This window comes from Alligator sinensis, unplaced genomic scaffold (assembly GCF_000455745.1).
Source record: "Alligator sinensis unplaced genomic scaffold, ASM45574v1 scaffold1302_1, whole genome shotgun sequence".
Taxonomy (NCBI): domain Eukaryota; kingdom Metazoa; phylum Chordata; order Crocodylia; family Alligatoridae; genus Alligator; species Alligator sinensis.
In genome coordinates this window covers 165457-165779 of record NW_005842612.1, presented here as the reverse complement: position 1 = coordinate 165779, position 323 = coordinate 165457, and the positions used below count along the sequence as shown (strand labels likewise).

The 323-nt window shown below is 65.6% G+C and overlaps 1 protein-coding gene across 1 annotated transcript in view; it reads right to left on the bottom strand.

Annotated features, from left to right (window-relative positions):
* Positions 1-323, bottom strand: part of ACTN3 (actinin alpha 3) — an 18597-nt gene that overhangs the window by 5333 nt on the left and 12941 nt on the right. The gene's annotated exons all lie outside the window — the stretch shown is intronic.

The window sequence follows — 323 nt, the reverse complement described above, 5'->3', positions numbered from 1 at the left end:
GTCGGGTCGTGGAGCAGCTGGCATTGGGGGTCAGGGGTCTCAGTGTGGGGGTCACGGGCTGGGGTCAGGGGTCATTGAATGGGGTCGCAGCGGGGGCGGGGTACAACAAGGGTCCCAGTTCACAAGGTTGGGGAGGGTCACAGGACGGGTCACAAAATTGGGAGGTCACAACAGGGAGGGATCAGGGACGGCAGGGCAATGGGTGCTGGGGGCAGGGGGCAGCAGACGGTGCAGCTGGATGGGGGTCACAGCGCGGGGTCAAGGGTCGCAGGGCAGGTTCGTAGGGGTGTGGGGGGTCACCGATTGGGGTTGCAACTGGGTGA